Here is a 22,946-nt window from a genome sequence, read left to right as displayed (position 1 = left end):
TTATCCCAACGCTATCGTGTTTAACAATAAAAATGACATCGGCGTATTCGGTAAAATCGTGACATTATACATCATAAAATAGAGCAAAAGTTTTTTTATTTATTTTATAATTAGCCTTACCCCGTCACGCGTTGCTGTGGCTCAGTCCAATTGTTTATATACAGAAACAATAGTGCGTTTTGCTTTTACGTCCAACAGGTGGCGCTGTTTTTTTTTTCAAAAAAGCATGTTTTTACCTGCCATAGGTGAAATCTATATAATGTAGGCATATAAAAATAGACGGGTATTCGAATGCAACGTTGTGTTAAAATTCCAAAGCCATCGGTGAAGAATTTTCGGAAATATAAGATTTTGAACATTTTTATTTTATAGATTTCGTAATGCCTTTACTAGAATTTATTTTTTTTGCTGGTGTCTACACAACTTTGATAGTACGAATGTGAAAAAAATATACTCAGTATGTAATGTTTAAAATATGTATTATTTCTTGTTACAGCACCGTCTTTAATTCCTTTTGCTAGCCTCAACCATTGCAGAACCAACTTTTACCGCTTATAAGGGTGGTCGAAGCATTGAGGTGTATAGATAGAGACAAAATTCCGTGCAAAATCAGGGTAAAATGTTGTTCCCGTACGGGAAGTAGGAAGGGGGGTGTGGCGACTGTCGATCTCACAGTGAACAATCAGCCGATGTTTGCGGCCATACTTCGAACGCCAATGTTGGCTCTATCTCTCGTATATACCTCAATGGGTAGAAGGAGTTTTTCAAATCAGGTTATTCGTAATCCGGGAATGCTTGTCTTTTTTAAAGATAAATACACCTCGCAATGTCCAGAGCCCGGGAGGTAATAACTCTGAAACGAAGGTGGTCAGAAATTAGATTATCGTTCTCTTAGTATTTTTTTGTTAAAGTGGCCTAAAGATCTACTTTTCAACTTTTGAATTCATACTTATTATTCATTACCAAACCTCCGTGCCTACTGAATTATTATACTCTTCGTATGACGCGTCGTAACGTCGCGACGTTGAAAATTGTTTCAAGAATCTATAATTTAAAAGAATGGCTGAACATTCTAGAAGGAGAGTACAGTCATAAACATTACCGAAGAACAGACCTGAATTCCGCCTGAAAGTATTACATCCCAATATACCACTGAAGAGAAAAAACGGATGGAAGCTCGGCGAGTGCATACCCGTTTGCCCGAACTATGTTCAATTTTACCTTTCTTTTGGCGAAATTGGTCGAAAAATTTCGATTCTTCTTTTTATTTTATCTTTTTTTTACTAAACAGATAAGAGATCTAATAGATTTCAGTTGGAAATCAAAGTTGAAAATTTTGTATCACCAACATTCGACTTTGATGCGATAAATATCTATCGGGTATTAATCGAAACATCTTACCACGAATTCAAGTTAGTTTGTCGATCCCGTTTGATGAGATTTCACTAGATAGGCTTGTATACATGTCGATATAATAAATGAATTAATGAAATGGGTATCGCAAAACACAATTATTTCATCTTCTCGCTTATGGTGGGGGATCAAAGGGGAAGATCTAGGTCAGTGAGCTGGTCTAGGGACTCAGGTGTCGCCTTGTGGACCTCATCAACCAGCCGGTGGTCTGTACCGCACCGCTTTCACACATCGCCGACTCTTTAAGGCCCCACCTATATATTATGTGGGATCAACAGGAAGGAGAGAACGTTATCCTATTGATAGTGGACTAGAGTTTACGAGGCAGTGGAAATTCAGGCTTTCTCTCAGTGGGGTTTCTTTCTGCCACTTAAGGCGAAGCTTAATGTCAAATCACTATTTTGTTTAATCTTTATAGCGAATTGGTGTACATTATGAATATCACAAAATATGCTTTAGATAAATTGAAGGTTATCCTATCGCTTCGCTTGAGTAGAATACAAATAAAAAAATAAAATACTCAATAAAAAATATAAATGCAAACTACTAAAAAAAGTATGTTTTCAATAGAAATGTATGAACACATAAAGAAAACAACTTTTAAAAAATACGGTATATAGCTAAGATTTTCTGTGACAGTTTCTATTGATTAACTTTTTTTACTTTCTTATAAAATTATTCAGAAAATAAATAAAAACCAGTTTTTTGCTTGAAATCGAACGTTTCTAGACTCCGTTTGTCAAGCGATTTTAATGCCTATTACCTACGTTATAAGGTATACCAAAAATATGCACATTTTCGGCTTGTAGCCTCTTCTTAAGTTTCCACCTTTATTCTGGAGTGATAGGTAATCAGAGGAGCCTCTCTTCTTCCATCTAGAAGGGTTTTCGGATCTTCAAGCAGCATGCAGCGCGAGTGTCCGCTGCGCTGTTAGCGATATCGCCAGCACGTTAATTGTTACCGCGTGTGTAGGTAGGGCAGTGAGTGATACGGTATCCAAAATAAGTGGGCTTCTGACTACAAATTAGCCGCTACCTAAGGGGCCGAAGACCGACAGGTCTCCCGGCCAAGGGAAATCGCTAAATATCGGGGAACGATTATTAAAAATATTTTTCTTGAATATTGAAGGAACATCTCACTCAAAAGTACATTTCAAAATTATTTGAATGTGACATTTCAAAACGATAAAAAATTGCGCAATAATAGATAAAATGTGCATGTGTTGTAATAATATAGATATTGATAAATTTATCTATATATTCAGCTAAACCGGGCGTCCTAGTGAAATTGACGTCAACAGCTTAATTCACTTATCGTATGTATCTATTCTGCTTAGTTGTTTTTGTGGCTGTGCTAGACCCTCAGATTAGTATTGATTACAGATTACACTTCTACGGATTCCCTGTTCAGTGCAATATGCAATGTTCCCCGGATGATTTGCCTCCGGGCGGTGGGCACCTACTATTGACACGTCACTTTCGAAATACATTTTGGCAGCCATTCAAAAAATGCGGCCATCGTTTACCGAAACTTGGCAACACAGGAGCCAGTGCGAGGCGGGCAACGGAAATTTACAAAACCCATCGACTTTCGGAGCATCGTCACCAGTAAACTATGTTAAAGCCTGCCTTTTAAAGTTACTGAAAATAATAAATGTTTATCAATATTTTGTTAATAATCTATTAGTATTGAATTCCGCAAGTCTTAAATGATGGTGACATTACTGATTATTTGGAAATCCGTTAATAATAACCGGGAAATTAATAATTTTCTCGCGTCATTGATAATACAGGGTTTTCCAATAAGAGGTGTTATTTTTAATAGCCCGCTATTTCGGTAGATGTTGCTTTTGAAGCTGTCATTTTTTAACATTTGACAAGTAAAAACTACGCCATTAATAAAAATGGAACGATACACGCTTTAACAACACATTAAAATTATTAAAATTCACTTGAGTAAATCAAATGCAAATCATCTTGAGTGATGAGGCCCATTTCCACCTCGGTGGCTTTGTCAACAAGCAAATTGTCGCATCTGGAGCTCGCAAAACCCAAGAGTTATTGTTGAAAAGCCTATCTATCTTTATGGTCCGGCGGAGTCATTGGACCTTACTTTTTTGAAAATGAGGCTGGAGCAACAGTTACGGTGAATATATTGCGCTATTGAGAGATGATTAATGATTTTTTATGGCCGGAATTGGATAGTATTGATCTGAACAGCGTTTACTTTCAACAAGACGGCGCTACGTGCCACACGAGCAACGAAACCTTTGATCTTTTACGATTGAATATCAAAATAACACCTCTTATTAGAAAACCCTGCATATTAAAATATTTTGTAAATGAAGACATGTCATTTTCGGAAGAGAAACTTGAATGTTATTTTATATTATAGATAACATGTATATTGTATGTACTTTGAATATCGTTTAATACCAATCGATACTCAAAACGCATGCTTTTACTGTAAAATCTTGAAAGATATACATAATTCTTAGGCAAACAAACTTTTTTTTAATGGTTGGGAGTATATATACAGGCTGCTACAAGCAGTCGATATCGACAGTTTCAAGCAGTGATAGCTTTGCGTTCTGCAAAAAGTTTGATTTTTTTTTAGGTTTAAATTTAACATCAGAAAGATAATTTGATTACTGTGAAAATAACGGAATGTAATATTAATGAACAACAAGAATCCAAATCACGGCCCAAAAGGTTAGTAAAACTGGTTAAATTGTAAAAATAAAAAGTAAAATAAAAGAGATGTGTGGGCGTGGGCATTTAGAACACCCATTTTCAATGTAATTACGGGGAGGTATCCAAAATAATTATTCCGTTTACGAAACGTGTAATTGATTTAAAATATATATATATATGTATTTGTATAATAATTACTCGTCATAAAATACCTGTGCAAGTTCACGCGCATAGCAATATCCACGTTCAAGCAAAAGCATAATCAATGCAAGCACGGGGTTCAGCAAGGTTTGTGAACAGGACCGCTCGATCTTGTAATAATGGGCCAAGCTGTACTTAAAATATTCACAGCAGTCCAATCCAATCCCATTGGAGGCGGAGATGTGTAAACAATCTGGAGTTTCCCGTGAACTCGGCCATTAATTCCGCCAACCAAATGCCAATTCAGCGGTGTTTTCGACGCTACTTCAGGAAAAACGTTCAATCGGTGAGGATCAGATGAAATGTTCACTTTTAATTCTTTTGACTAACAGATCCATAGAAAATTTTTCTAGGATACGTTTTTGTCTTAAAAATGTCTTAAAAAATATCTTCACGGAGAAAAATTACTATTGCTTATTTATTACGAATCTCTTCAAATTTTTAGTAATTCCGGTTAAAAACGGGATTGTAGGCTTTCGAATGAATTAACAAGATTCCTGAGAACCGTTTATTAATTTTCGAATATATTATCATGATATCGGAACACATGTTCAATTAGAATATTTTCGCATTGCAATGAAAATTCTTTGTATCGTTATATCAAAGCAAATCAATACAACATTCTTAAATTGATGTTTTATTAATAAGACCTGTTAATACATCGTGAGATCAATCGATTTCTCTCCGTGTAGCAGGTATTGTTACAAACGACAATTTAGACACTCTTTGGATAGATTTTTTTTAAATATGGAATTAACAACATGGCGTGTTCTCTTTCATTTAATTTTTGTGATTTTTCAAAGCTATGAAGTTCACAGGGGAAATTATACTGCGCTTCTCTCGTTACACCAGATTATACCGTTTACCCCTTATATTTATATATTTTTTATATTCAATTTCAACTAGAATTTTAAAATTTTTACTATTTTATTTTTTAACACAGAGACCATCTAAATGAGCATGACATCACAAAAACAAAATTCAAAATACTCCTCCATGCAAGATGAAAAAATAATAGATTGAGAATGCGTAGTGCTAAAAATAAGTTTTATTTAATTAGATGTAAAATTAAATTGTTAATTTAAATTTTAGTGTAAGTTTCTACATGTAAATATAGATTTCATTAAGATAGTAGTTATAGGCCATAGTCGTAAGTCACTTATCATTTATGGAGTAGTCATAAATTAATTGCGTTTCTTTTCTACGATATGTCGTAGTTCGCATTTAGTTATAAATAGATCTCTTGGCACTAAAGAAAGTTTTAAAATTCATTTGACAATGTTTAACAGTCATTAATATTACTTAATGCTTTGTATCTTCCTGTCGTCCGCAAAAATTCAAACTTGGATATCGTTGAAGATAGTAAGAGGGTCATTCACAAACTGTAAAAAAAATATTGGCCTCAGATGTGACCCTTGGGGGACACCAGATCGGTCTATAATTGCTCACCTCATTTTTTATTTCAAAGATCGGGGTAAGGTAATCTGTATTTTTATTTTTAAGGAAAGTATCCTGTTTGTTATAAATAAATATAAATTTATTAGTATTAACAAAAAAGCGGAATTTTTATTAAGTTTCGTAGAAGAGAGGACATGGATAGTTTTTTTTTCCGTTCAATCACCCTAAAACAGTTCCAACTACCCAGAGCTAGCGGGTCAATATGGTGAAGCTAATGGAAGTGGGAGGTTTACAAGCAAATATCGACCGTTATTTTATTGCAACCTGTTGGGAAGTAAGAGCATCATAGATGCAAGCACAGATGGCAGTGCATAGAGCTTGCGTGGAAGTCCGCAAGATGGAGCCAGTGGCCAGTTGTCGCCAGGGCCAATGGGTAGGCTCTCAGAGAAACTTACTTTTTCATATTCTAATTAGTTAGCTTCTAGTTAGGTCGATTATCGAGTCACCATTATATTACGCGGAGTAATAATAAATCCCTGTTTAATCTAAAATAACCAATTATTCATTAACTCCTTGCAAGATGAGTTGGAGGCCTGTTTGTACGAACACAACACAACCTTACAAAAATGCTATCGATCTGGGGTTTGATCATGAATATTCCTACATTTTCAATCACTCCGGACTGAAATAGCCGAGAGTCAAGAGTCAGGAATAAGGAATCAGGTGGCGGACTCGGCTATGGAACCAGTGGAAGAAACGGCAGCCGTTTGAATCACTCTTAAGTTATGAGACTTGCCATAAATATTCCTAGTTCATTCATGAAACCAAAATAGACCAAGGCATGCGCTCCGGCGCGCAGCGGTTGGAACCAATTCTGAATAGAAAATAGAACGAATCGCTCAAATTCAAAAGGCGGATTTACATAAATTATGCATTTTATTGATGTTCTGCTTATTATCAATGTCTGTCGGGGTATAATTGAATTCGTAAATGATAGAATCACATACTCTTACTAAAATGTTTACAGTGATAAGGAAGTAGCTACGAAGATAAAAATCAACCCGTAAAAAATAATTGATTTAAAATAAAATAATCTATTTTTAAATGTCTTTTAAAACTTTGACCGAGGATTGTAAGTTCGTTTTCAGGGACTGGACTCAAATGCCGACACTACATCAAAAACATACGATAATACCGACACATATATCATACGATATATACCGACATATATATATATCATACGATATATACCGACATATATATCATACGATATATACCGACATATATATCATACGATATATACCGACATATATATCATACGATATATACCTACATATATATCATACGATATATACCGACATATATATCATACGATATATACCGACATATATATAATACGATATATACTGACATATATATCATACGATATATACCGACATATATAGCATACGATATATACCTACATATATATCATACGATATATACCGACATATATATCATACGATTTATACCGACATATATATCATACGATATATACCTACATATATATCATACGATATATACCGACATATATATCATACGATATATACCGACATATATATAATACGATATATACCGACATATATATCATACGATATATACCGACATATATATAATATGATTTATACCGACATATATATCATACGATATATACCGACATAAATATCATACGATATATACCTACATATATATCATACGATATATACCGACATAATGTCGGTATATATCGTATGTTTTTGATGTAGTGTTAGAAATGCGTATGTGTCTTCGTGTGTGTACGTGGTTTCCACCAAAAGTCGAGTCAATCTGCCGAGTTTCAGTTCGATTGGATGTCTGTAATTGGGTTAATTTCTACATCCAAGATTTGCATTAATTCCTTTCCGAAAAAAAAGTGAAATTTAAAAAATTGTCTTTAAAAATGCTTACATTTTGTTTCAACAAAATTCATTATTTCATGAAAATGAACTAAGCCAGGGGACATTTTTAAGCCTTAACAACACTTTACTAATACGCACTTTTCTACTTTTTTATAGAAACTATTGTAAGATGTGGATGTTTCACGACGGTTCTTCAGGGACGTTTGTAATTATAACAAAATTAGTTCTAGCATCAATCAATGATAATTTATACTTGGTTTTTACTGACGATCTCACTTACGTGAGAACAATCCGGTCATAAAAACTCAGGTAATTCACAAATAGGTACAACAATTTAAAAAATCTACTCAAACGTAGGATACATTAATATTCATACATGTAAATAAAAATACAAAATCAAAAAGATATATGAACGCTCACTCAAATGACAAATAGTAGAAAAATAAATAAGAGACATAACATACGTTTTAGCAACAGCAGAACTTTTTTTTTGAATCCGAATAATGGACAAAAATGTCTACTTTAGCACACTCCTATCTTATATATATTCGAAATATTTGGGTCAGAGCGCAAAAATAATGGATATTATTTTAAATGAATTCAGGTTAAATATGCTCAGGCGTCTCAAACAATGTGAATTGGGAACATTTATTTCAATATTGCTAAGACATAATGCAGTGTCAAGATGGCTGTGAATTATTTAGTGTAAACATATTAGATCAGTCAGTTACTTTCTAAGTTTAGGTGTATTAATCTTTAAGTATCCAAGACGTTTATATATATATATATGTGCCACATTTGAAAGATAAAAGTCTAAGCATTTTTAAATAGTTCTTTGTTATGTGCCACGATCAACTGAATCAAAAAAGAAAAAATATATAAAACGAAAGCAAAAAACATAATAACAGTTAAAGCAGTGAATATAAAGATAGCGATATTATACTTTACATATTTAGATAATAGTTGAATAGATAGAACCTACCTCTTATGCATCGTTGATAAGAATACTTAAATGGCTTCAGATTTTGACGAGTTTATATTTCATTTATTGGGAACTTACTTCTATTGAGTTTCTTTGTCACAACATTTCTAAAGCATCTTTCGAGAAGTCATTCAAGTGCCCGAAACATGGGGTGACTTTCTTCCAACTACGGATACAACGACAGAGGTTGACTATGATATTGTTTTGCAAAGAAAATAAGTTTTGGTACCTACTCAAGACCGTTTAATAGCCGAGAAGACTAATACTTTGGTTTCCTGCCCAGATTCGTGGATTAAATCTTCTTGTATTTTTAACAAATGTTTATTTTCCCAGCAAACGTATTAAAACAAACGTACAAGTAAACATTGACTGCAAACTCATTGGTAGAGCAAAGAGAATGATACTTGTCTGATTAGAGACCGAATAATTACGAAATTTAATTAAAATTGAAACCTTATGAACCTTTTCAAAATGGTGCCTATTACATTATGAGGAATAAATGATGTAATTATTGGCGTTTATCGTCAAATCATTAAGTTTTATATTTGCTTTTATTGACACAATCCCTGATTGTTTTTGTCAACCATTTTTAGCGGCATTTGATTTTTTTTTTATTGTGGTATAAAAATTACTTAATTAACCTTTTGATTGTGGGACGAGAATTAGTGACCCGACGACAATTAACTTCATGAGCTTTGTTAAAATGCCGGAATAAAAAAACTATCTATATATTTTGTTGCGATTGTTTTCTTTGTTTTGCAATCTTTTATTCACACACATTTCATGTTTACATCGCAATACTTTTAATACTTTTCCCCAGAATAACTTTATCTAAAATAAATTGGAAAACAACTGTCAAAAAATAAAACGCAAAATCTCAAAGATAATTTATTTCAAAGCCGTCAGAGATGCCACATTCACCAAATAAAAAGTCGTTTCTAAACTGTTATTCGCGCATGCAATTCAGGTCTTAACCTCCATACAGTTCCTTTATGCACAAAGGTTAAAATTGAGTTTTAAAAAACATGCATTTTAGTAGAATGTTCACCGGTGAAACAAACGGTCAAACTTGAATAATAAACTATTTAAAAAATCATATATTTTATGACTCTAGGTTGAGAGCTGTTACCGAGGACACAAGAGTTTTCAGAGGGGCTGAGGTCGAAACTGACCACTTTCTTGTAGTGTCGAGAGTAAACCTCTTTCGCGGTTGGCGCTCTAAAGTGAAAACGGTACCAGCTCCGACAAGAGTCAAAATAGAAAAACTGCAAAACGATAATGTGAGAAGTAAGTATGTGAATTGTGCAGAGATAAGATTGAATGCGAAGGAAATGGATGGTCTAAGCATAGACGAAACATGGAACCACATAAAAGTGTGTCTTTGTGAATCTGCTAGGGAGGTTTGTGGAATAAGTACGCAAGGTAGGAAGAAAGGTGATGCATGGTGGGATGATGAGATTAAAGCACTGGTCTCAGAAAAGAAGAAAGCATGGTTGTGTCTGATTGCGGCTGGCAGTGCTTCCAGCGAAGAGAAGTATCGAGCGAAAGAAGTATATAAGGAATGTAAGAAAAAAGTAAGAGTTGGAGTGAAAGAACGAAAGAAACGCCTGGAAGAGGAAGAAGGAATGAAAATGACAAACCATTTCCAAGAAAACATTATTTTTATTCCATCCTCATCACTAAGCCTCAAACAAATAATATACTAGTATATTATACCAAAAATGTTCGTTTTAAATAACCAACTTGAAAAACTGATGACGCATTCAAAAAGACATTTATCTTTGAATTAAAATAACATTGACATTGTGTCAAAACAATATCCCTCAAAGGCAACATCGTTTCGGAAACAAAATGCTTTGAAAAACAAACCATTTTTTAAATAAACACTGAGCACACTCAGACTAAAGCGAATAGTGTTAGATGGCTGATTGAAGAGATTTGAAAGAAACACGATGTCGCTAATTAACACAAGACCTATCAACTCTTATGGTACGTATACATTTGCGAACCAAAACGCGAACAGAGCTACGAATTACCGGATTGGAACGAAGCAACTACAAGCGGCGTTTCGCGCCATTTGCAGTTGCTTCGTCCTTTTCCCATAAGTTTAGGTTCAGTTCGGCAGTTCGGCTCGCGTATGCATACGCAGCATTAGGCCCCCGAAAGGCCTAAGAAAATGTTTAAATTTTTTATCATTGAGGACAATATTTGCGACTCTCAAACGAAAATACATCTAGGAATTGAACCCATGACCTTATCCTTGCGCGGGCTCTTCTCTACCACTGAGCTAATTCGACCATCTTTCCTTCGGACATATTTATCTGTATCATACTTTGACTAAGAACTCCCAACATTTTCTTCATTTTCTGAATGCAAAATTTTTTTATTTGCTACTATCTTTTTCACAAGATTATACTTTTTATGAAATATTTTCCGTATTATAAAATGTTTGAATATATTATTCCGTAGTTAGAAATAAATTACACCTACTACTGGCACAGACACAACAATTCTAACGGTTTTTCTTCACTGCCAGAGAAGCGGACAGTTAAAATGTTAATTGACTTAACCTAGTCCTGTTTTAACTCGATTGTTTTTTTTTGCTTTTTATCTGTTTGTCAATTTGCTGATACTTTTCATTTACTATTAGAGATGGTGGACGGTAGTCCAATAGAGAATCTTTTTCGAATTTATAAGTATCATCTATATTTGGAGTTATTTTCGCATTTTTTATTATTATAGTAGTACTGAAAATAGATTCATCATTAAGATAGTGACGTTTCTTTGGATAAATTGTATAAGTTCTTACAACAAATAAAAAGTGTTGTATGAATATTTGGTTTCTAATTTTTTAGTTGGGTTAGTAAAAAATCTTATGATTTCAGAGGTAGTTTTTATGTGGGTTTTCAACTACAAACCTTATGATTTCAGTGGAAGTTTTTTTTTCATTTATAAAATTAGAAACATACTTTTTTGGATGCATGATCTGATGTTCACAGAACTACTAGTTTAAAGGTGGAGAAGCATTACGCTATACTCATCATGGCTTGCCCTATTTCGGCATATCGCTCGCCAGACACTACCAATGGAAATATACAGCGAGCGATATTCCGAAATGGGCCAAGCCACGAGAATATAGCGTAGTCTGTCACAGGCATAAATCATTAACGAGAACGTGCGTCCTGTAAAATTTTGATTGATATTAGGTCTTGAATTTGTACCGTAATGGTTGTTCATTAACATGAACCTCTGTCATCCGGTTTGACCATATAAGTTAGGTCTTCAACGGGGTAACATTGATTATTATGTGAATTTGAGAAACACAGTAGTCCAGTGATGGCCGCCCTCAATGGAGTAAGTGGTCATTAATTCAATTTCCTTAAACGTGTATTGAAATATCCATTAGAGGAGTATTTCAAAGTGGGGCATATTCGGTCTGGATTGGTTTTGGAGAATTATTTCCGATATTCTTATAGGACAGAAAATCTATGAGTTGATATATGAAACCTCCATAAGAATGAGAATAGCATCATGAAATTTGCACAGCTCACAAAATCACTTTCAAAAAATTATATAAATGCTTCAAATTCAAAATCCAATCAATAGAATAACAAAAATACCTAATGTTTGTTTTTCTACCTGACTTCGTCCCAGTTTCAACAGTCTTTAAACCGATGTTTAATGGCATTTATCAATATATTTACATGGAACACAAAATACCACTTGATTACATACGATGTAAATGACGCTGTTTAAAAATAGTTGACATGACCTAGAAATTTCAGGGAGAAAATTGTATGCAGTTTTAATTAGGCGAAAACACACCACAAAATAAATTTACACCTTCGTGAACACAATGAGGTTTTCAGTCTTATTCATATTATAAATAGTTGGTTAATCTAAAATTTTCAAGAACAATCATTAAATATGAGTTTTATAAAAGCGGATTGGGTGAACTGAAAAATTTAATGGGCGTGTGTGGTTTTTGCTGGTAAATGAAAACCGTTTTAAAAATATATCAATAAGGTTTTAATAGTCATTGGAAAACTAACGCTAAGTGATCTTATAAAATATTGTTAGAGAATTAGAGAAATACACATTCTTGCATTTGTTTCTTTTTCGAGAATATGTTTTGTTTAATTATTAAAACCAATTTATAGTTTTTTAACATATTTGCTTGACAAAAACACAAAATTGATTTCAAAATAAATTATTTGTGTCAAAAAAATATTAGTTCGATTAATTAATTATCAGTCAAATACCCAAACAGCTGTTCGTGCGCGAACCCAAAATAACTATTTACAGGTCAGGGCTCAGATTCTCAGCTAAATACTAAGTCTATTAATATATAGTATACACATACCTGAACCGGTAATGCTATATCACTCACTGACAGGAAAAAAACACCATAAAAGATTCACTCAATTCAAACAAACAAACACAGAACTAATCCACATAAATAGTTGTAAACGGTTTATATAGGGATAAATTAATATAAAGGCAAAATGAAAAGCGCGCGAATTTCGGATAACATTCTAAAAATTTGAAAATGATGGTTGCAAAACGCGTTAAAGCCTGACGTTTTCTTTCTCGCGATTTTTTCAAACGGTGTACTTTTGAATTTCGTCGGCAGAGCGTGGGCGCTGTTTACTACGTCGCGGCGCTTTCAGCACTGTCGGGATGAGCTTTGGGATACAGCTTTCGACGCCCGACACAGCGACGCCAGTGTTCCCGTCTCACCCGACCTCTCCGTCTTGCCTTCGGAGCGAGAGAGACGCCGCGCGCACTTTGCGCGGAAAGCTTGCAACGAAACGCAGGGATGCTCTCACGAGATATCGAGGGGGGCGTGTTACGGTATGCCGGCTGAAACTAAATCCTGAAATAAAAACCGAAACAAACAAACTAACTGGGAAAATAAGCAACCCGCAGGAAAAGAGCACAGTGATCATATGAAATGCTAATTACAAGTCGTATTAAGCAAAAATATTTTAACAAAAGCGTTTATACTATTTCATTAATTGAATGCAATGCGGATTGGGACTATAGGCGGGCTTGAAAAAGCAAGCAAACTAAGGAAAATTCGTCAAACCTCAGCTAAATGTTTTATTATGTAAAGGCGTATTAGGATTGGTAAGTTTGTTATTAATGCACCTTTTTAGGAATGCGTTGATTTTAACTGATATTCAGACTTCTTGGGAGGCGGATTTTTATATGGACCAAGCTTGATGGAAAAGTTGAGCCACCAGAGAAATGTGTTGGGGCAGAACAGGAGAAGAAATGGTGTATTAATTTAATCCCTTGTATCGGGAGCAATTTATTATTATTGCGTAATTAGGGGGCGGAAGTGGCAGGGGTTGATATTAAATTTGCTAATTGGTTTGTCCATAGAAATTTAGATGATTTCAAATAAGTAATAATAATGAATTTTTAATGAGGCCAATCAAATTAGTGATGCTACCAATTAGATGGAAAATTACGTAAAGGTACGTGTGCATTCCAATAAGTTGTTTCTGGCTGAATTTTAAGGGGGAAGATGTAGTGGCGGGGTCATTTAGCGCCAAGGATTATGGCTCAAAATCTAAATTGCAACAATCCCTTATATATTTTCTATGACGCACATCTATGTAATGACGTTTTGCAAAATATAAAACCTTTTGACTTATTTGTCACAGTCTATAATAAAGTATATATTACAGCGTAGGGGTTTTCGCTTTTGACATTGAATCAGGAGATTGCTTTTCATCTCACGCACAGTATGAACCATTTTTTATTTTAATTTCGAACGCTGAGGCGAGGAGTGTAGTTGGTAAATGGCTTTTTTACGTGTTTTGAAGCTAGGGGAATGGTGGGAAAAAGAAGAATATAAAACAGAAAAATGTGTGAAAATACCTGGCTATTCAGATCTAGTCACAAAATAGCACTAAAATTATTCAAAGCATCGAATATGGTTTTTGAAACTATCTAGTCTTTGTCCAACAACACAGAAAAGGCGAACCGCATACCTCGCAAACAACATTGATTATCCTTTTTTATACAGTGAATACCGTACAAGTGTCCAAACTCACCCCTTCTAACTGGAGCCAGTGGGACTATGGCATCCCCAACTTGGGGTATATTGTGTAGCTGATTAGAGTGGGAAGGAGAAGTAGTTGGATAAGGCGAAGGTTTGGAAGTACCTGGATTTTTAGATATAAACACTAACCACGACTTAACTAGGGTGACTTTCGGAGTATATACCACTCTGCATCATGCTAAAAACATCAAATATATTATTTTATGTTATTTATTATTAGCTCAGACTCACGGACAAAAATCACGGAGAGTCTGAATTCTTGACAAATCAGTTCCAATTTTGAAAAAACGAAATAAAATAATTTTCTATAAAAACATCATATTTTATTTATTTATTAAATACGTTAAGCTAGGCGAATTCCCTTATTATGGTAGTACCATTATAAAAAAAGATAGTGTAATAATTATAAATAGCTGTTAAAAACCTGCTCCGCGGGTTTTTTGCTGCTAGGCCCTGCGGGCGGCACTTCCTTGGGCTTCGCCCAGTTTAAGTGATACTAAAAACAGTTACATATATTAGGTCATTCACAGAGAGAAGGTGAGTATATATTTTTAAAACACGGGACAGGAAGGAGTTAATGTATAATAAAATGTTCAATTTAGGTATAATAAGAATGACAGTTGTTCGGATAAAACTTTACCTTTACCGAATAATTACCTAAATGGTTAAAGGTAAATTAATAAAGGTAAATATTCGGAATCGCTGGACACGGAAAATACGAAATATTTTTTAATAAAACCTTCTGATTTACCTTAGTTACTATAAAAGAAATCTGACAGCATTGGGGAAATTTTTAATTTTCAATTACATAAAATGAAAATTCGTTTCCGTTGCATGGGATGACAGCCAGAATAATTTCTATTGATGATATTTTCTTTTGTCGGTATTCCTGATATGAGCGGCTAGAGACAATTGCAGAAGACAAAGATGAAACAACTAAGGATACATTTTATAACAAACTGGAGCAGACATATGACACCATACCATCCAATGATATTAAAATGGTTATTGGAGACCTTAATGCTAAAATCGGTCAGGATCCGGCAGACCAACAGGTTACAGGAAAAAACAGTCTTCATATGGAAAGCAATAACAACGGATCAAGGGTGATTGACTTTGCAGAATCACGAAACATGATAATAGCTTCAACACAGTTCCCAAGGAAGAATATACATAAATGGACATGGACATCACCTGGCGGCAGATACCATAATCAAATAGACCATATCCTAATTGAAAGAAGAGGGGCGACCAGTATCACAAATGTAAGAAGTTACAGAGGAGCTAACTGTGATTCGGATCACTATTTGGTAGTAGCCAGCTATAGATGCAGAATAGCAAGAGATAGAAGAGGAAATCAGCCAAGTATCCCAAAGCTAAACATCGATGCTCTTAAAACACCAGAAGGATTGGATAGATACCACGACTCACTGTCAACAAACCTACCAAACCAACTGAGTGATCAGCTCTCCTCAAACGATTTAGAAGAGGATTGGACCAGTCTGAGAGATGCACTGCTGACAGCGGCAGAATCAGGCATTGGAAATAGACCTAGGCAGGTTAGAAATCCCTGGTTCGATGAGGAGTGCATACAGAGCGTCTGCAAGAAAAATGAGCTAAGAAAATTATGTATAGAAAGAGGAACACGATCAAAAAGACAAGCCTACGAACAAGCACGAAGAGATGCTAACCATTTGATTAAAAGAAAGAAGAGACTATATTTTAACAACATATTGTTGAAAATGGAAAATGATTTTGTTAATAACAATCCACATGAGGCATATAAAGGCGTCAATGTATTTAAAAAGGGCTTCAAACCCAACACATCCCTGTGCAGAGATAGTAATGGAGACATAATAGGAGATAAGGAAAAGATTAAAACTAGGTGGAAAGAATACTTCCAACAGCTCTTGAATCCCAATAACAACCTGACAGTCGAACCAACTCACATTCCGGAGGAGCTAAATAATGATGAAACGACTAGAGCACCATCGGTGGCAGAAGTAAGGGCTGCCCTAAATAAATTGAAAAACAATAAAACACCGGGAGGAGACAATATCCCGGCAGAGCTCTATAAATATGGAAACGAAGATCTGAAAAACCTGCTACACAATCTTATTGTTAAAATATGGACCGCCGAAAGAGTACCAGAAGAGTGGCAAACTAGTATAATATGCCCCATACATAAAAAGGGAGACAAATTGAAATGTGAAAATCATAGAGGAATATTGTTACTTTGTACAGCGTATAAAATCTTCACAACAATTTTGAAAGAAAGACTAGAACGTCATTCAGAGAACTTGCTGGGAGAGTATCAGGCAGGTTTTAGGAGGGGGAGATCCACCACTGATCAACTCTTTACTACTCGACAAATCCTGACAAAATGCTGGGAATTCGATATAGATATATATCAACTATTTGTTGACTTCAAACAGGCATATGACAGTATAGATAGGGAGAAAATATATGAAATACTCCTAAATTTTGGTATACCGCCCTAAATAGTCAAGCTTGTAAAAGCAACGATGGTTGGATCACGATGTCGAGTAAGGATAGGAGGTGAAACAACGGAGGATTTTAACGTCTCCCAGGGGCTGAAACAAGGTGATGGCTTAGCTCCCACTCTCTTCAATATAGTTCTGGAGCACGTCGTGAGGAAGACAATGATTGCTACCGACTCAAACATTTGCTACAAAAGCAATCAAATAGTTGGATATGCAGACGACCTTAACATTGTTGGAAGATCCTTACAGGCTGTAAGAGAGGTGTTTGACCCTTTGGAGACTGCAGCAAGAGAGGTGGGCTTGCAAATCAATGAGAACAAAACTAAAATCATGATGCAAACCAGAACCCCACACCGCAGAATAAAAGATAAAGTGAATTTTAAAAACTCCTATAACTTTGAAGTGGTCGAAGAGTTTGCCTACCTGGGCTCCATCATAACGCAGGACAACGAAGACCCAGTAGAAGTAAGAAAGCGCATCACAGCCGCTAACAACACTTACTTCGCGTTGCTGCCAGTGTTCAAATCCCGAAACGTCCATAGGAAAACCAAAATAACCCTGTGTAAAACAATTATTAGAACGGTCTTGGATGTGAGGCGGGAACACTGACAGCAAAGTCTGCGGAACGGCTGGACACCTTCGAAAGAAAGGTACTTCGAAGAATCTTAGGAGCGGTGCGAGAGGGAGAGGCATGGAGAATCCGCCACAATAAGGAGCTATATGACGTCTACCAAGCTCCCAGACTCTCTACTCATTTACGGCTCCAAAGACTAAGATGGGCCGGACATGTGCACCGAATGCCAAGCACACGTGTACCAAAGAAGGTTCTAACAGGACACCCGGGAGGCAAACGAAAGGCGGGCAGACCTAGGCTGAGATGGGAGGACGATGTCAGGAAAGATGCCAGAGGACTACCATGTTGCAGATTGGAAGACGACGGCCGAGGACAGAGGGCGGTGGAGGCTCATGTTAAAGGAGGCCAAGGCTCGAAATGGGCTGTAGCGCCATTGAAGAAGAAGAAGAGACAATTGCACAACTTAAATTTAAAAAAAATGTAATACAATATTCCGGCTAAATAGTGCGTACTTAAAAAGAATAAATTATTAATTTGGCTATTATTATCATTATTATTTAATTTAACCTAACCTATAATAACCTAACCTATACTAACCCAACCTAACCTAACCTAACCTAACCTAACCTAGCATAACGCAACCTAACCTATCCTAAACTAACCTATCCTAACCTATAATAACCCAACCTAACCTATAATAACTTTTTTTTAATATTTCTTTATTTATTAAACTAACCTAAATACCTTTATTTTATTTTTCGAGCTCATTTAAAACTGTACCTACTCTTGTCTTAATATTGTAAAGCAATACCTTGCAAAAGCGTATTTAAACAAAATTAATTAATTAACGCCATCTGTGAACACGTAGAATACCTCGAGCGTTGCGTTTAACCTTAAATAAATGAAATTGTACGTATTCGTATATCGCTCTTATGCGCTCTGTCGGCCAATAGGGAAACTACTCCAGCGGCCGGTAAAGGAGGGATTGACATTTTCAAGAAACCTTAGAATGTTTGATTCTTGACAAACGTCAAATATATAAAAAGTAATTGTGAACAATTTTAATGTAAATTAATTAATTAACGCCATCTGTGAACACGTAGAATACCTCGAGCGTTGCGTTTAACCTTAAATAAATGAAATTGTACGTATTCGTATATCGCTCTTATGCGCTCTGTCGGCCAATAGGGAAACTACTCCAGCGGCCGGTAAAGGAGGGATTGACATTTTCAAGAAACCTTAGAATGTTTGATTCTTGACAAACGTCAAATATATAAAAAGTAATTGTGAACAATTTTAATGTAAATTAATTAATTAACGCCATCTGTGAACACGTAGAATACCTCGAGCGTTGCGTTTAACCTTAAATAAATGAAATTGTACGTATTCGTATATCGCTCTTATGCGCTCTGTCGGCCAATAGGGAAACTACTCCAGCGGCCGGTAAAGGAGGGATTGACATTTTCAAGAAACCTTAGAATGTTTGATTCTTGACAAACGTCAAATATATAAAAAGTAATTGTGAACAATTTTACTGTAATGTAATGTAATTCATCCAATGGATTTAACTTTCTTAAACATATTTTCTTCGATATTATCCAAAAATTATATGAGCAGAAACGATGCTTTTGAAGAAATCTAGTATTACATGAGTCACATCCTATTTCAGTATGAAATCAGGTCTTAATTTTCAAGTTAGCGGAATTTACCCGAAACGTCAGAGGGCCTAGACCAGAGATTCCCAAAATTTTTTGCCCCGTAGACCACTTGCCAAATTTTTTTTTTCCGTAGACTCCCTGCCTGCCGAATATTGAATTTTCCTAAAACTATTAACGTCCCATGTGACAATCATTTATTTTTTTAGTAAAAATATTCCCTTGCCTGCCCAACAACCGGGTGGCGGTATAGTTGCTCTGTCTTTACATTTTGCAGTCAGGGGCACCCTTGTTAGGTATTACACCAAATGAAAATGAAGGAGGATAAGCAACGGAAATTTATTTCTGTAGCTAGCCCTACGGAACTACCCCTTAAGCTCTTTGTCAGTGCTTATTCCGGTCAGTTCTTCTTGTCACATGATATCCAATTCTTCAACGTTGCATTTCCATAGTCGAAATGTCCTTAAACTTAGTTTTGAAGTCTGTGTGAAGTGCATTTAAATGTTTAGCGTTATTATTACTTGGACGTTTTTTTAAAACAAGTTGGGGAACTAGGGAAATTCGCAGCTTCCAATGTGCAATGTTTTGCTTGAATATATTATTTTTGACGAGAAAAAGAACGTAGACTCTATTTATATACCTCAATTAACAACTTTACGAAATATAAAAATACGAATATCAAATAAGTAATTTCTCAGTCTATTATATTTGTGTTAGGTCTATTGTGTCATTCATCCTTTATATTTGTGTTAGGTCTATTGTGTCATCCTAAATGTTGACTTGAGGTAAATGGGGGTCCGTTCGTATGTACCCCCATTTGAATCTCGTGGACCCCCAAATTATTTTCTCGCTGACATAGACCTCCAGCATGCCGATATCGACCCCTGGGGGTCCATATAGACCACTTTGGGAACCTCTGGCCTAGACCGTCCAGACGTTAGCGTAATAATACTATCAGAAGATACAATGATATATATAGGTTTTCCGCGGGCAAAGTGCGCTAACTGTGATTTTACATGATGGTAGAAGTAAAAAAGATAAATACCTTTTTTCGAAATTCCAACTTTTACCTGAGAAGAATATTTAATTTAAAAAACTACCTTAAAACGTTGGAATTTCGAAAAAATTTATTAATCTTTTATACTTGTACTATAATGTGGAATAACCCCCCCCCCCCCCTCCCGAAGTTATCTCACTTTACCCCTGGACACATGTACATGGAGGAAAACTAATAATAATTTATAAACTAAAATAATTATTATTTGACATATTCGTTCCATTATTTGGGCAGCTGTCCATTTCATTGGTGGCTTAGGGATTTGAGTGTATCGGTGTTGGTAGAAAAACCAGCAGATTACAGCAGACATCTTGAGGTGATTTCTCTGGAAAACGACGCTATAAAAATTAGAAACATATTAGTATTATCTACTTCTCCAGTCCTCAAGTTCAGCCCTGTCCAGTTCTCAAGTCCAATCTTCTTTACACACTTATAACCTTCACATCTCAATAACAGAGTTGTCTCAAAGTCAGGTTTCATCGATAACAGGGATAGAGACGGAATGATGGGTCATTATCTGTACGAGACAGTTATAAGTCTGTACACATACTTTATACGATAAGGAGCTGGACACAACTTGTCAGAGTCAGAGTGTTCTTACAATTTTTCGTAAATATGAATTTTATTGAAAATATTTCATTATCTTTTCCCCGATTTTCACAGCGATAGATTTAGTTAAAACAAATACCCTATAATATTAATAATACGTCCAACTTCAGATAAATAGTGACAATATCAACCACTCTAGCCGGTAGAGGGGGCTAGTGTAGCATGTTTACTTTAACATTCCTTTCAATGGCAGCAAATAGAATTTATTTAGTACTTATTGGCAGTTTTTTGCATTTTCTAAGTTGTATTTTGATCAATTTTGATAGGAAATTTATTTTTCTCAGGGCCTCCTGTGTGGAGCTAATGTAAAAAGGTAAGTTTTATCCGTGCACCAACCGAAATTAGTACTCAATCGTATTAGAAAATAATGATGCAGTCTAAATTTCGAGGATTTTCTGAAATTTGTGAATATTTCAGAGCTGGCGTGCTGATTGGCTGAACGATAGACTTGTTGATATTTAATCGTTTGGAATTATGAAGGCGGTGGGGAATTAGTGATGACTAGGCGTGTGGTGAGCTTGGGTTACTTAAAGCTTAACATATTGATTACGTTGGGGCTCCTTCATACACTGGTACTTAAAACATTTAAAACGGTAATAAAACATTTTATTTTCAAAATATTTTTTGTGAACCAGACTTTTTACTCCCTGGCAGCTTTAAAAGTTGTAACATCATTAATTTTTCTTCAGCTTCAATATTTCAAAATACATATATTAATACTCAGTTTCTTTGTTTTATTTGGTCGCTTAAAATTAGGCGAAAATCGACCACTCGACCCCAAAGTCGCATAGGACACTAGGTTCGTTTTGGCATGCGAGAAAAAAAGTCCCATTCAATTGTTTTTTGCCGAATTCCTGGCGAGCGAAAATCGACCGCCGCTCTCACGGAGCCGCTTCGACTCGAGGTTCACTATGGCGGGACGCGTTTTGGGCGAAATTAAGCCAGAGTTTGTATCGAAATAATTCCCGGAAACTCGAGAGGTTTCGTTAGGGAATCGATGTTGTCAAAATCGTCCCGGAACTATGGCGGCGCGCCATACGAGAGCGCTGATTTTCTCTTCTTCGGCGGCCGGGACGGCGACACTCCAATAAGTTAATTCGCGGCCGGTCAATCGGCAGAGCTTCCCGGCGACAAATCAACTTTTCACCGCGAGTGTTGCAACACGCACGGTTTCGAAACGGCCATATTTTGGTGCATTTTCTCAATGTTTCGTTTTCATCGATCGCCATCGATCTGTAAAACTGTTTTTCCTTCACCGTTTATATTTTTATTCAATTTCGAGCGCACCCCGAACGCGAAATCATTAAAAAAAAATTCTTGCGCCTTTTTGCTCGAAAATTTTGCGTTTTTCGCATTACTCTAACGCAAATTAAAAAGACGATTATTTTTGATCGAGCGTCGTGTCTGATTTAATCAGGTATCGTTGATTTTTTTTTTAAATATCACGAAAAAAAAAATTAATTTCACGATAAATATTACGAATTTCCTCATTTATCGGGAAAGATTTTTAATTTAAGTGAAATTGTTTTTCTTTGCATAGTGGTATCATTGGAAAAAAAATAATCACGTGGTAACAACGAAACCACGTGGTACGATTTATTTATAAAATCTACATGGTCATCCTAATGATTAAATTCCGTCGCAAACACGCAGTCTGCAGGTGAAATTATCGAAAAAAATCATCGTCCGAAGGTTAAGGAACGTCTTTCGGCCGTCCTACAGATGGCGCTCGGTTCAAAATGTCTTACAATAAGCGGCTTAAGTTTTGACATTTGCAATTTGAACCGAAAAATGCCAACAGGCGGGCTTTTGTATAATCAGAAATCAGCCAATCATAGACAAGCACCGAAGAGATGTTTTATTACATAGTG

General features: G+C 35.5%; 1 protein-coding gene across 1 annotated transcript in view; it reads right to left on the bottom strand.

The window, feature by feature from the left end:
- The window catches only part of Ptp36E (protein tyrosine phosphatase 36E), a 625,696-nt gene extending 612,473 nt beyond the window's left edge, over positions 1-13,223 (bottom strand). The window contains exon 1 of the mRNA XM_089638731.1: positions 12,967-13,223. The gene's annotated coding sequence lies outside the window, so the exon portion shown is untranslated. The remainder of the gene's footprint in view (positions 1-12,966) is intronic.
- Between the last annotated feature and the right edge of the window lie 9,723 nt (positions 13,224-22,946).

This window comes from Hesperophylax consimilis, chromosome 13 (assembly GCF_061612785.1).
Source record: "Hesperophylax consimilis isolate HC1 chromosome 13, BYU_Hcon_1.0, whole genome shotgun sequence".
NCBI classification, from domain to species: Eukaryota; Metazoa; Arthropoda; class Insecta; order Trichoptera; family Limnephilidae; genus Hesperophylax; species Hesperophylax consimilis.
The sequence above is the reverse complement of the archived record's forward strand: the minus strand, read 5'-3'. Positions and strand labels throughout refer to the sequence as shown.